Source organism: Rutidosis leptorrhynchoides, chromosome 1 (genome assembly GCF_046630445.1).
Source record: "Rutidosis leptorrhynchoides isolate AG116_Rl617_1_P2 chromosome 1, CSIRO_AGI_Rlap_v1, whole genome shotgun sequence".
In the NCBI taxonomy this organism is placed as follows: domain Eukaryota; kingdom Viridiplantae; phylum Streptophyta; class Magnoliopsida; order Asterales; family Asteraceae; genus Rutidosis; species Rutidosis leptorrhynchoides.
Genome location: NC_092333.1, coordinates 146,869,066 through 146,884,626, shown reverse-complemented (window position 1 = coordinate 146,884,626; position 15,561 = coordinate 146,869,066).

The window sequence follows — 15,561 nt, the reverse complement described above, 5'->3', positions numbered from 1 at the left end:
ACATTGTATACGTGTCTATGGTATCTCAAGATTACATAATATACAATACAAGTTGATTAAGTTATGGTTGGAATAGATTTGTTACCAATTTTCACGTAGCTAAAATGAGAAAAATTATCCAATCTTGTTTTACCCATAACTTCTTCATTTTAAATCCGTTTTGAGTGAATCAAATTGCTATGGTTTCATATTGAACTCTATTTTATGAATCTAAACAGAAAAAGTATAGTTTTATAGTCGGAAAAATAAGTTACAAGTCATTTTTGTAAAGGTAGTCATTTCAGTCGAAAGAACGACGTCTAGATGACCATTTTAGAAAACATACTTTCACTTTGAGTTTAATCATAATTTTTGGATATAGTTTCATGTTCATAATAAAAATCATTTTCTCAGAATAACAACTTTTAAATCAAAGTTTATCATAGTTTTTAATTAACTAACCCAAAACAGCCCACGGTGTTACTACGACGGCGTAAATCCAGTTTTACGGTGTTTTTCGTGTTTCCAGGTTTTAAATCATTAAGTTAGCATATAATATAGATATAGAACATGTGTTTAGTTGATTTTAAAAGTCAAGTTAGAAGGATTAACTTTTGTTTGCGAACAAGTTTAGAATTAACTAAACTATGTTCTAGTGATTACAAGTTTAAACCTTCGAATAAGATAGCTTTATATGTATGAATCGAATGATGTTATGAACATTATTACTACCTTAAGTTCCTTGGATAAACCTACTAGAAAAGAGAAAAATGGATCTAGCTTCAACGGATCCTTGGATGACTCGAAGTTCTTGAAGCAGAATCATGACACGAAAACAAGTTCAAGTAAGATCATCACTTGAAATAAGATTGTTATAGTTATAGAAATTGAACCAAAGTTTGAATATGATTGTTACCTTGTATTAGAATGATAACCTACTGTAAGAAACAAAGATTTCTTGAGTTTGGATGATCACCTTACAAGATTGGAAGTGAGCTAGCAAACTTGAAAGTATTCTTGATTTTATGTAACTAGAACTTGTAGAATATATGAAGAACACTTAGAACTTGAAGATAGAACTTGAGAGAGATTAATTAGATGAAGAAAATTGAAGAATGAAAGTGTTTGTAGGTGTTTTTGGTCGTTGGTGTATGGATTAGATATAAAGGATATGTAATTTTGTTTTCATGTAAATAAGTCATGAATGATTACTCATATTTTTGTAATTTTATGAGATATTTCATGCTAGTTTCCAAATGATGGTTCCCACATGTGTTAGGTGACTCACATGGGCTGCTAAGAGCTGATCATTGGAGTGTATATACCAATAGTACATACATCTAAAAGCTGTGTATTGTACGATGTAACGACCCGCACTTTTTCGATCGTTCTATACTTATAAGATTGATATTTACATAAATTAAACCTTACCAACATGATAAGTAATCCAAATTGTCGAGACTGATATTTCCGAAAAGAGTTTTACACAACGTTTGACCGTCTAGTTTGACCGATGATATCACGAACCATACAATATATGATAATTATACGTTTGTGTATATATATGTATATATACATATTTAACATGATTAAGGAATGTTTTAATACCTCATTTTATATTAATAACAATAAGTTACAAGTATATTTTGAAACTACTAACTTAAGTTTTCAAAACGATAACTATACGTAACGTTATTTGACATAAATACTTAAGACTTATAATGTTTATACATATATCGTATAAGTAATGTATTTAATCACTTTTAAGAACTTAAATACATAAAATCATATAAGTGTATTCACAAAAGATAGCTATATTTAAATCCTCATTCCATTTTTCACAAAATTTCTATACGTATACCTAGAGTATTTGTACTCGTATCATACCAAGCTTCTATACGTATTTACTATTGGTATATACACATAAAATCACCACCTAACCAGCCCTTATTCATGCCTTATGTATAAGGTAATTACTTTTGAATCATTGCAAGACTAATTACAAAAATACAAACTAAAATTTTGTCATGTTATCCTTAAAGATCACATTTTTAGGAGTATATATGTATCATCATTTTGATCCATTTTTACTACCATTTTCTTATCAAAAACACACACTCTTTCTTACTCTCTAAACTCCATAACAATCCAGCAAATAACCAAGAAGATCTAGCCATAAAAACCATACTAAAACACCATAAGAAAACTCTTACAAAAACACTTCAAGAAAACCCTCCAAGAACACCAACTTACTTCCAATCTTTCATCCACTTCTATCACCCTTTTGATTCTAGCTTCTTACTCCTCTTTTACAGCAAACTTATCCAAGGAACTTGAGGTAGTAACTATGTTCATAACCTTATTCGATTCATATATATATAGCTATCTTATTTTGTGGTACAAAAGTTTAACAACAAGAACATAGTTTGAATGTTTTCAAACTTGTTTGCAAACTAAATAGATCCTTCTAACTTAACTTTTAAAATACTTCAAGACCTGTAATATAACTTATGTATATACTAATTTAACAAGGTAAAACTTGGTTTTTCAAAGTATAAGTATTTTTAGAAAAATGGTCATTAAATGATTTTGTTGTAACAAAAATGTTTAACTTCATATGTTTCACTAATGTTTCACTTATGCCGTATGATTTTGAATACAAACCAAGGTATTTACAGTTCATAGTCTTAAAGAAGAACTCGATCCAAGAAGATGGCAATTTGAATCAACGAAAACGGATTTGTAACGAAGAAACTATGACCGAAACAAAATTGGTTATCCTAGATCATTTCAACTACGGGATCAATTGGAAAAAAATGATATAAATCACATATTTCTAAGATAACATGATATTTTATATATATGTACTTATAATTCAATTTTATATGGTTCAGGATCACCCGTAAACAATACGAGAAGATTAATCATAAGATCCCATGTTTGTACGCAACACGTCATTTGACAACACCGGTACTTTATGTACGCAACACGTCATTTGACAACACCGGTACCATGGGTCAAGATTAATCTCGACCAATACATATACGTTGGGGTTTTATTTATTTCGTTGGGGGTTTTATTTATTGCGGGTATATTAAACATCTAAAAAATGAACCATTAAAAATTGAATTGCTAACCTCGGACAGCTAACTACGGACTAAGGAAATATTCAAAATATTAAAAGTATAACAAGTATATATATATATAACGTTTGTTTTAAAATGAAAACATATTGATATATTATATATGGATAGGTTCGTGATATCAACCGGAAGACCGAGTCAAAATATATATATCATCAAGACAAGAGTGAGTATATAGTCCCACTTTTAAACTCTAAATATTTCGGGATGAGAATACATATATTTTATGTTTTACGTTATGGACACAAGTAACTGAAAAATATATTCTACGTTGAGTTGTACCACTGGCATACTTCCCTGTAGCTTGGTAACTAATATTTACAGCGGTATTGTAAACGCGAATCCTGTTGATAGATCTATCGGGCCTGACAACCCCAATCGGACTGGACGACCAGTATTCAACGGTTGCACAGTACTTCGTTTTGTGACTACACTTGGTACGGTGTAGTAAGATTTCATATTAAAGGGAATATGCGACGTGAAAATGTTAAGTATGGTTACCAAGTGCTCAACTACTTAGAATATTTTTATTGAAATGTTTATATACGAAATCTTGTGGTCTATATATATATATTGCTGCGCACTAAACCTATATCTCACCAACTTTATGTTGACGTTTTTAAACATGTTTATTCTCAGGTGATAATTAAAGCTTCCGCTGCATTATGTTGAATCTAAGCAGGATCATGCGTACTCATATTTGTGTCAAAAATAAAACTGCATATCCGAGGACGTGTGTTGTAAAATATGCTAGAAATCGTGTTGTTATTATCATTTGTAAAGTTTGTAAGTCGAAGATTATCGTTAAACGATAATCATCTTTTTATTGTCTAAAGCTTGTAACAAAAATAATGGTTTGGTTTGTAATGTATAATATATGCAGTTTTCCTTTTTAAAAATGTCGCATATAGAGGTCAATACCTCGCAATGAAATCATACGTTATCTAACACGTTCTTATGGTTAAGGACGGGTTATGACATACGAGTACGAATACGGGTGCATACGAGTAGAATTTGGGCGTAGCTCTTTTAATGTCAGCGTAGCTCTTTTTTCAACTTTGGGCAGTTTTCAACTGTTGTTGAATTTGGATGATCTTCTCGGTAGTTTCTTGTATTATCTCTGGACCCGTAATCTGTCTATCCCCCACTTCACTCCAACAAATCGGAGACCTGCACTTTCTACCATAAAGTGCTTCAAACGGCGCCATCTCAATGCTTGAATGGTAGCTGTTGTTGTAGGAAAATTCTGCTAACGGTAGATGTCGATCCCAACTATTTCCGAAATCAATAACACATGCTCGTAGCATGTCTTCAAGCGTTTGTATCGTCCTTTCGCTCTGCCCATCAGTTTGTGGATGATAGGCAGTACTCATGTCTAGACGAGTTCCTAATGCTTGCTGTAATGTCTGCCAGAATCTTGAAATAAATCTGCCATCCCTATCAGAGATAATAGAGATTGGTATTCCATGTCTGGAGACGACTTCCTTCAAATACAGTCGTGCTAACTTCTCCATCTTGTCATCTTCTCTTATTGGCAGGAAGTGTGCTGATTTGGTGAGACGATCAACTATTACCCAAATAGTATCAAAACCACTTGCAGTCCTTGGCAATTTAGTGATGAAATCTATGGTAATGTTTTCCCATTTCCATTCCGGGATTTCGGGTTGTTGAAGTACACCTGATGGTTTCTGATGCTCAGCTTTGACCTTAGAACACGTCAAACATTCTCCTACGTATTTAGCAACATCGGCTTTCATACCCGGCCACCAAAAATGTTTCTTGAGATCCTTGTACATCTTCCCCGTTCCAGGATGTATTGAGTATCTGGTTTTATGAGCTTCTCTAAGTACCATTTCTCTCATATCTCTAAATTTTGGTACCCAAATCCTTTCAGCCCTATACCGGGTTCCGTCTTCCCGAATATTAAGATGCTTCTCCGATCCTTTGGGTATTTCATCCTTTAAATTTCCCTCTTTTAAAACTCCTTGTTGCGCTTCCTTTATTTGAGTAGTAAGGTTATTATGAATCATTATATTCATAGATTTTACTCGAATGGGTTCTCTGTCCTTCCTGCTCAAGGCATCGGCTACCACATTTGCCTTCCTGGGTGGTAACGAATCTCAAAGTCGTAATCATTCAATAATTCAATCTACCTACGCTACCTCATATTCAGTTGTTTCTGATTAAATATGTGTTGAAGACTTTTGTGGTCGGTATATATAATACTTTTGACCCCATATAAGTAGTGCCTCCAAGTCTTTAATGCAAAAACAACCGCACCTAATTCCAAATCATGTGTCGTATAATTTTGTTCGTGAATCTTCAATTGTCTAGATGCATAAGCAATCACCTTCATTCGTTGCATTAATACACAACCGAGACCTTGCTTTGATGCGTCACAATAAATCACAAAATCATCATTCCCTTCAGGCAATGACAATATAGGTGCCGTAGTTAGCTTTTTCTTCAATAACTGAAACGCTTTCTCTTGTTCATCATTCCATTCAAATTTCTTCCCTTTATGCGTTAATGCAGTCAAGGGTTTTGCTATTCTGGAAAAGTCTTGGATGAACCTTCTGTAGTAACCAGCTAGTCCTAAAAACTGGCGTATGTGTTTCGAAGTTTTTGGGGTTTCCCACTTTTCAACAGTTTCAATCTTTGCCGGATCTACCTTAATACCTTCTTTGTTCACTATGTGACCGAGGAATTGAACTTCTTCCAACCAAAATGCACACTTTGAAAACTTAGCATACAATTCTTCCTTCCTCAATACTTCTAACACCTTTCTCAAATGTTCACCGTGTTCTTGGTCATTCTTTGAGTAAATAAGTATGTCATCAATGAAAACAATGACAAACTTGTCAAGGTATGGTCCGCAAACTCGGTTCATAAGGTCCATGAACACAGCTGGTGCATTAGTTAAACCAAACGGCATGACCATAAACTCGTAATGACCGTAACGTGTTCTGAAAGCAGTCTTTGGAATATCATCTTCTTTCACCCGCATTTGATGATACCCGGAACGTAAGTCAATCTTTGAATAAACAGACGAGCCTTGTAGTTGATCAAATAAGTCGTCGATTCTCGGTAGTGGGTAGCGGTTCTTGATGGTAAGTTTGTTCAACTCTCGGTAGTCGATACACAACCTGAATGTACCATCTTTCTTCTTGACAAAAAAATAGGAGCTCCCCACGGTGATGTGCTTGGTCGAATGAAACCATGCTCTAAAAGTTCTTGTAATTGGCTTTGCAGTTCTTTCATCTCGCTGGGTGCAAGTCTGTAAGGAGCACGAGCTATTGGTGCAGCTTCTGGTACAAGATCTATTTGAAATTCAAAGGATCGATGTGGGGGTAATCCCGGTAATTCTTTCGGAAATACATCGGGAAATTCTTTTGCAATGGGAACATCAATGATGCTCTTTTCTTCAGTTTGTACTTTCTCGATGTGTGCTAGAACAGCATAGCAACCTTTTCTTATTAGTTTTTGTGCCTTCAAATTACTAATAAGATGTAGCTTCGTGTTGCCCTTTTCTCCGTACACCATTAAGGGTTTTTCTTTTTCTCGTATAATGCGAATTGCATTTTTGTAACAAACGATCTCTGCTTTCACTTCTTTCAACCAGTCCATACCGATTATCACATCAAAACTCCCTAACTCTACTGGTATCAAATCAATCTTAAATGTTTCGCTAACCAGTTTAATTTCTCGATTCCGAAATATATTATCTGCTAAAATTAATTTACCATTTGCTAATTCGAGTAAAAATTTACTATCCAAAGGCATCAATGGACAACTTAATTTAGCACAAAAATCTCTACTCATATAGCTTATATCCGCACCCGAATCAAATAAAACGTAAGCAGATTTATTGTCAATAAGAAACGTACCCGTAACAAGCTCCGGGTCTTCCTGTGCCTCTGCCGCATTAATATTGAAAACTCTTCTGCGGCCTTGTCCATTCGTGTTCTCCTGGTTCGGGCAATTTCTAATAATGTGTCCCGGTTTTCCACATTTATAACAAACTACATTGGCATAACTTGCTCCGACACTACTTGCTCCGCCATTACTCGTTCCAACACCATTTGTTCCTTTCGTTCTGTTAACCCATGGTCCGTAGACCTCACACTTCGCCGCGCTATGACCATTTCTTTTACACTTGTTGCAAAATTTGGTGCAGAACCCCGAGTGATACTTTTCACACCTTTGGCATAGCTGCTTCTGATTGTTGTTGTTGTTGCGGTTATTATTGTTGTTGGGATGATTGTTGTAGTTGCTGTTGTTGTTGTTGTTGTTGGGCCGTTTGTTGTAGTTGCGATTGATGTTGCGATTGCTGGGATAGTTGTTGCGATTATTGTTGTAATTGCTGTTGTTGTTGTATTGGTGATTCTTATCACCGTTTTCCTCCTACTTTCTTTTGACTTGCTTCACATTGGCCTCTTCAGCAGTCTGTTCTTTAATTCTTTCTTCAATCTGGTTCACTAGTTTGTGAGCCATTCTACATGCCTGTTGTATGGAGGCAGGCTCGTGTGAACTTATATCTTCTTGGATTCTTTTCGGTAATCCTTTCACAAACGCGTCGATCTTCTCTTCCTCATCTTCGAACGCTCCCGGACATAATAGGCACAATTCTGTGAATCGTCTTTAGTACGTGGTAATATCAAATCCTTGGGTTCGTAACCCTCTAAGTTCTGTCTTGAGCTTATTGACCTCGGTTCTGGGACGGTACTTCTCGTTCAACAAGTGCTTGAATGCTGACCACGGTAGTGCGTACGCATCGTCTTGTCCCACTTGCTCTAGATAGGTATTCCACCATGTTAACGCAGAACATGTGAAGGTATGCGTAGCGTACTTCACTTTGTCCTCTTCAGTACACTTACTTATGGCAAACACCGATTCGACCTTCTCGGTCCACCGTTTCAATCCGATCGGTCCTTCGGTTCCATCAAATTCCAAAGGTTTGCAGGCAGTGAATTCTTTGTAGGTGCATCCTACATGATTTCCTGTACTGCTAGATCCAAGGTTATTGTTGGTATGTAGCGCAGCCTGTACTGCGGCTATGTTTGAAGCTAGAAAAGTACGGAATTCCTCTTCATTCATATTCACGGTGTGTCGAGTAGTCGGTGCCATTTCCTTCAAAATAGTCAAATGGAACAAGTTAATCATACAGAATATTAAGAGTAGTTAATAGTATTTCATAGCATAATATGAACTCATTTATAAAAGCTTTTTCTTCATATTAGCGTTTTATAAGTTTAAATTCGGGTAGTACCTACCCGTTAAGTTCATACTTAGTGTAGTGACCCAAACTTTTCCATGTTTATATATATTAATTGAGATTAATATTTACATGATTAAATGTTTCCAACATGTTAAGCAATCAAACTTGTTAAGACTTGATTAATTGAAATAGGTTTCATATAGACAATTGACCACCCAAGTTGACCGGTGATTCACGAACGTTAAAACTTGTAAAAACTATATGATGACATATATATGGATATATATATATAGTTAACATGATATTATGATAAGTAAACATATCATTAAGTATATTAACAATGAACTACATATGTAAAAACAAGACTATTAACTTAATGATTTTTAAACGAGACATATATGTAACGATTATCGTTGTAAAGACATTTAATGTATATATATCATATTAAGAGATATTCATACATGATAATATCATGATAATATAATAATTTAAAATCTCATTTGATATTATAAACATTGGGTTATCAACATTTAACAAGATCGTTAACCTAAAGGTTTCAAAACAACACTTACATGTAACGACTAACGATGACTTAACGACTCAGTTAAAATGTATATACATGTAGTGTTTTAATATGTATTTATACACTTTTGAAAGACTTCAATACACTTATCAAAATACTTCTACTTAACAAAAATGCTTACAATTACATCCTCGTTCAGTTTCATCAACAATTATACTCGTATGCACCCGTATTCGTACTCGTACAATACACAGCTTTTAGATGTATGTACTATTGGTCTATACACTCCAATGATCAGCTCTTAGCAGCCCATGTGAGTCACCTAACACATGTGGGAACCATCATTTGGCAACTAGCATGAAATATCTCATAAAATTACAAAAATATGAGTAATCATTCATGACTTATTTACATGAAAACAAAATTACATATCCTTTATATCTAATCCATATACCAACGACCAAAAACACCTACAAACACTTTCATTCTTCAATTTTCTTCATCTAATTGATCTCTCTCAAGTTCTATCTTCAAGTTCTAAGTGTTCTTCATATATTTTACAAATTCTAGTTACATAAAATCAAGAATACTTTCAAGTTTGCTAGCTCACTTCCAATCTTGTAAGGTGATCATCCAACCTCAAGAAATCTTTGTTTCTTACAGTAGGTTATCATTCTAATACAAGGTAATAATCATATTCAAACTTTGGTTCAATTTCTATAACTATAACAATCTTATTTCAAGTGATGATCTTACTTGAACTTGTTTTTGTGTCATGATTCTGCTTCAAGAACTTCGAGCCATCCAAGGATCCATTGAAGCTAGATCAATTTTTCGCTTTTCCAGTAGGTTTATCCAAGGAACTTAAGGTAGTACTAATGTTCATAACATCATTCGATTCATACATATAAAGCTATCTTATTCGAAGGTTTAAACTTGTAATCAATAGAACATAGTTTAGTTAATTCTAAACTTGTTCGCAAACAAAAGTTAATCCTTCTAACTTGACTTTTAAAATAAACTAAACACATGTTCTATATCTATATGATATGCTAACTTAATGATTTAAAACCTGGAAACACGAAAAACACCGTAAAACCGGATTTACGCCGTCGTAGTAACACCGCGGGCTGTTTTGGGTTAGTTAATTAAAAACTATGATAAACTTTGATTTAAAAGTTGTTATTCTGAGAAAATAATTTTTATTATGAACATGAAACTATATCCAAAAATTATGGTTAAACTCAAAGTGGAAGTATGTTTTCTAAAATGGTCATCTAGACGTCGTTCTTTCGACTGAAATGACTACCTTTACAAAAACGACTTGTAACTTATTTTTCCGACAATAAACCTATACTTTTTCTGTTTAGATTCATAAAATAGGGTTGAATATGAAACCATAGCAATTTGATTCACTCAAAACGGAGTTAAAATGAAGAAGTTATGGGTAAAACAAGATTGGATAATTTTTCTCATTTTAGCTACGTGAAAATTGGTAACAAATCTATTCCAACCATAACTTAATCAACTTGTATTGTATATTATGTAATCTTGAGATACCATAGACATGTATACAATGTTTCGACCTATCATGTCGACACATCTATATATATTTCGGAACAACCATAGACACTCTATATGTGAATATTGGAGTTAGCTATACAGGGTTGAGGTTGATTCCAAAATATATATAGTTTGAGTTGTGATCAATACTGAGATACGTATACACTGGGTCGTGGATTGATTCAAGATAATATTTATCGATTTATTTCTGTACATCTAACTGTGGACAACTAGTTGTAGGTTACTAACGAGGACAGCTGACTTAATAAACTTAAAACATCAAAATATATTAAAAGTGTTGTAAATATATTTTGAACATACTTTGATATATATGTATATATTGTTATAGGTTCGTGAATCAACCAGTGGCCAAGTCTTACTTTTAAAAATCTAATATTTAAAATCTGTGAAAGTGAGTTATAGTCCCACTTTTAAAATCTAATATTTTTGGGATGAGAATACATGCAAGTTTTATAAATGATTTACAAAATAGACACAAGTACGTGAAACTACATTCTATGGTTGAATTATCGAAATCGAATATGCCCCTTTTTATTAAGTCTGGTAATCTAAGAATTAGGGAACAGACACCCTAATTGACGCGAATCCTAAAGATAGATCTATCGGGCCCAACAAGCCCCATCCAAAGTACCGGATGCTTTAGTACTTCGAAATTTATATCATATCCGAAGGGTGTCCCGGAATGATGGGGATATTCTTATATATGCATCTTGTTAATGTCGGTTACCCGGTGTTCACCATATGAATGATTTTTATCTCTATGTATGGGATGTGTATTGAAATATGAAATCTTGTGGTCTATTATTATGATTTGATATATATAGGTTAAACCTATAACTCACCAACATTTTTGTTGACGTTTTAAGCATGTTTATTCTCAGGTGATTATTAAGAGCTTCCGCTGTCACATACTTAAATAAGGACGAGATTTGGAGTCTATGCTTGTATGATATTGTGTAAAAACTGCATTCAAGAAACTTATTTTTTTGTAACATATTTGTATTGTAAACCATTATGTAATGGTCGTGTGTAAACAGGATATTTTAGATTATCATTATTTGATAATATACGTAAAGCTTTTTAAACCTTTATTGATGAAATAAAGGTTATGGTTTGTTTTAAAATGAATGCAGTCTTTGAAAAACGTCTCATATAGAGGTCAAAACCTCGCAACGAAATCAATTAATATGGAACGTTTTTAATCAATAAGAACGGGACATTTCAGTTGGTATCCGAGCGTTGGTCTTAGAGAACCAGAATTTTGCATTAGTGTGTCTTATCTAGTTTGTTAGGATGCATTAGTGAGTCTGGACTTCGACCGTGTTTACTTGAAAAATGATTGCTTAACAAATTTTGTTGGAAACTATATATTTTTAACATGTGAATATTATGTGATATATTAATCTCTTAACGCGTTTGATATTATGTGATAGATGTCTACCTCTAGAACAAGTCCTATTGACTCACCTAATAATAATGAAGAGTCAAATGTAAATTGGAATGATTCGTGGACTGATTCACAAGTTCCCGAAGAGGAACCGGAAGAAGAGTCGGAACCGAAAGAAGAATCAGAACCGGAAGAGGAGGAACCGGATGAAGAAATAGAACCGGTGGGGGAAATAATAAAACGGTTAAGTAAAAGAAAATCCTCAACCAACCGACCAAGGTTAATTATGGTCAATGGTGTTTCCGCCAAGGAAGCAAAATATTGGGAGGATTACCAATTCTCCGATGAATCGGATTCCGACGAGAATTCCGATGATGTTATAGAAATTACCCCAACTAAATTTAAAAAGGCAAAAGAAAATAATAAGGGAAAGGGCATAAAAATAGAGAAATCTAATTCCAACCCCGATGAACTTTATATGTATCGTCAACCCCCGAAGTCCTTAAGTTGTAACAATTACCCGGGAACCTCTAAACCACCCGGTTTTTCTAAACCAATGTGGATAACGACGACTCGTATTAGGGGAACATCATATATCCCTAGAAACTTGGCAAAACGAACCAAAACCGAAGAAGAAGAAACGAGCGAGTCGGAATAAGATATTCGTGTGGTGTAATATATGTAATATAGTGTGCTTATGCTTTATGATATATGTAAAAATTGCTTGTATTAATAAGTATTTTTTTATGAATCTAACTCTTGTCTATTTTACAGTTTAAAAACAAAAAATGGATAGACAACCCAATATTTTAAGAGACCTACCCGGAGACATGATTGATGAAATCTTGTCTAGAGTCGGTCAGAATTCCTCGGCACAACTATTTAAGGCGAGATCAGTTTGTAAGACATTCGAAGAACGTTCCAAGAATGTCTTGGTTTATAAGAGACTTTCGTTTGAAAGATGGGGGATATCACATTGGGAAACCCATAAGTTACGATGTGTTTACTTTGACGCATATATTGCGGGGAACCCAAATGCTATTTTACGCAACGGGTTAAGAAATTATTTTGACTCAATATATCCGAATATTGGACTTCGTGATTTAGAAAAAGCGGCTAACATGCAACATAAAGAAGCATGTTATGCTTACAGATTAGTAATGTTCGCTTCTCACCAAAGTGAGAACAAGAACATCGGGCTACAACTATTAAACAAAACGTTCCCACAAGTGACGGAGTCGGTAATTGGGGTAAGAAATGAGGTTTTTAGATTGTTACGGGACTGTTGGACATTACGTAACCCTCATCCCTTTGACGACGTTACAACACGCTGTCTTATCAACGGCCATAACGGTTATGTTCCACAAGACCAAGGATGGGAAGTAATCCTAGTAAAACCAGAATGCATGACTTGTTTCTGGACGTATGAATTACGTGTCTTTATTGCCTTTGCTGAACGACTTGTGTACTAGCTAGAATTATCTTCACAACCATCTTGTATCAAATTTATTGTGTGCTATATTTCATGCTATATGTAAAATAAGCGGTATTGTAAGTTTGTAAAATATTGTGTAAAATTTTGAACGCGAAATATTATTATAATCAGTTTTTCATATAGAATTGTAGTAGTTGAATTGTATATTAGCTACTAAGTATGAACTTAACGGGTAGGTACTACCCGAATTTAAACTTATAAAACGCTAATATGAAGAAAAAGCTTTTATAAATGAGTTCATATTATGCTACGAAATACTATTAACTACTCTTAATATTCTGTATGATTAACTTGTTCCATTTGATTATTTTGAAGGAAATGGCACCGACTACTCGACACACCGTGAATATGAATGAAGAGGAATTCCGTACTTTTCTACCTTCAAACATAGCCGCAGTACAGGCTGCGCTACATACCAACAATAACCTTGGATCTAGCAGTACAGGAAATCGTGTAGGATGCACCTACAAAGAATTCACTGCCTGCAAACCTTTGGAATTTGATGGAACCGAAGGACCGATCGGATTGAAACGGTGGACCGAGAAGGTCGAATCGGTGTTTGCCATAAGTAAGTGTACTGAAGAGGACAAAGTGAAGTACGCTACGCATACCTTCACAGGTTCTGCGTTAACATGGTGGAATACCTATCTAGAGCAAGTGGGACAAGACGATGCGTACGCACTACCGTGGTCAGCATTCAAGCACTTGATAAACGAGAAGTACCGTCCCAGAACCGAGGTCAATAAGCTCAAGACAGAACTTAGAGGGTTACGAACCCAAGAATTTGATATTACCACGTACGAAAGACGATTCACAGAATTGTGCCTATTGTGTCCGGGAGCATTCGAAGATGAGGAAGAGAAGATCGACGCGTTTGTGAAAGGATTACCGGAAAGAATCCAAGAAGATATAAGTTCACACGAGCCCGCCTCCATACAACAGGCATGTAGAATGGCTCACAAACTAGTGAACCAGATTGAAGAAAGAATTAAAGAACATACTGCTGAAGAGGCCAATGTGAAGCAAGTCAAAAGAAAGTGGGAGGAAAATGGTGATAAGAATCACCAATACAACAACAACAGCAATTACAACAATAATCGCAACAATTATCCCAACAATCGCAACATCAATCGCAACTACAACAAACGGCCCAACAACAACAACAACAACAACAACAACAACAACAACAACAACAGCAGCAACTACAACAATCATCCCAACAACAATAATAACCGCAACAACAACAACAATCAGAAGCAGCTATGCCAAAGGTGTGAAAAGTATCACTCGGGGTTCTGCACCAAATTTTGCAACAAGTGTAAAAGAAATGGTCATAGCGCGGCGAAGTGTGAGGTCTACGGACCAGGGGTTAATAGAACGAAAGGAACAAATGGTGTCGGAACGAGTAATGGCGGAGCAAGTAGTGTCGGAGCAAGTTATGCCAATGTAGTTTGTTATAAATGTGGAAAACCGGGCCACATTATTAGAAATTGCCCGAACCAGGAGAACACGAATGGACAAGGCCGCGGAAGAGTTTTCAATATTAATGCGGCAGAGGCACAGGAAGACCCGGAGCTTGTTACGGGTACGTTTCTTATTGACAATAAATCTGCTTACGTTTTATTTGATTCGGGTGCGGATAGAAGCTATATGAGTAGAGATTTTTGTGCTAAATTAAGTTGTCCATTGACGCCTTTGGATAGTAAATTTTTACTCGAATTAGCAAATGGTAAATTAATTTCAGCAGATAATATATGTCGGAATCGAGAAATTAAACTGGTTAGCGAAACATTTAAGATTGATTTGATACCAGTAGAGTTAGGGAGTTTTGATGTGATAATCGGTATGGACTGGTTGAAAGAAGTGAAAGCAGAGATCGTTTGTTACAAAAATGTAATTCGCATTATACGAGAAAAAGGAAAACCCTTAATGGTGTACGGAGAAAAGGGCAACACGAAGCTACATCTTATTAGTAATTTGAAGGCACAAAAACTAATAAGAAAAGGTTGCTATGCTGTTCTAGCACACGTCGAGAAAGTACAAACTGAAGAAAAGAGCATCAATGATGTTCCCATTGCAAAAGAATTTCCCGATGTATTTCCGAAAGAATTACCAGGATTACCCCGACATCGATCCGTTGAATTTCAAATAGATCTTGTACCAGGAGCTGCACCAATAGCTCGTGCTCCTTACAGACTCGCACCCAGCGAGATGAAAGAACTGCAAAGCCAG